Source organism: Sapajus apella, unplaced genomic scaffold (genome assembly GCF_009761245.1).
Source record: "Sapajus apella isolate SASKATOON/1434 unplaced genomic scaffold, GSC_monkey_1.0 scaffold49, whole genome shotgun sequence".
NCBI classification, from domain to species: Eukaryota; Metazoa; Chordata; class Mammalia; order Primates; family Cebidae; genus Sapajus; species Sapajus apella.
This window is the reverse complement of record NW_022436989.1, coordinates 3602279-3602650: the sequence shown is the minus strand read 5'-3', so window position 1 is coordinate 3602650 and position 372 is coordinate 3602279. Positions and strand designations below refer to the sequence as shown.

The window sequence follows — 372 nt, the reverse complement described above, 5'->3', positions numbered from 1 at the left end:
ACAGGGGAAGCATGAACGAAGTCCCCTCTACCACGAAGTATGCAGTTGTGTTTCCTGCATCTGGGGAAATCGCAGGGGTCAGCACACTTGCAGTGCAGTGGGTGAGCCTCACCCTGGGAAAACCATCTTCATGATCAGCGTATCTCCACTACCAGGAAAGTGTGTTATATGTACTTTATCACAATTTAAACAACACACCCACGGACCCGGTGCAGTGGCTCATGCCTGTAATTCCAGCCCTTTGGGAGGCTGAGGCAGGCGGATCAGTAGGTCAGGAGTTCAGGACCAGCCTGGCTAACATGTTGAAACCCTGTCTCTACTAAAAACACACACACACACACACACACACACACACACACACACACACACACA

General features: G+C 50.8%; 1 non-coding gene across 1 annotated transcript; it reads right to left on the bottom strand.

Annotated features, from left to right (window-relative positions):
• On the bottom strand, positions 1-163 carry LOC116526191. Its single transcript, XR_004258011.1, has one exon. It is a non-coding gene; the product is annotated as a U1 spliceosomal RNA (small nuclear RNA).
• Positions 164-372: the final 209 nt, after the last annotated feature.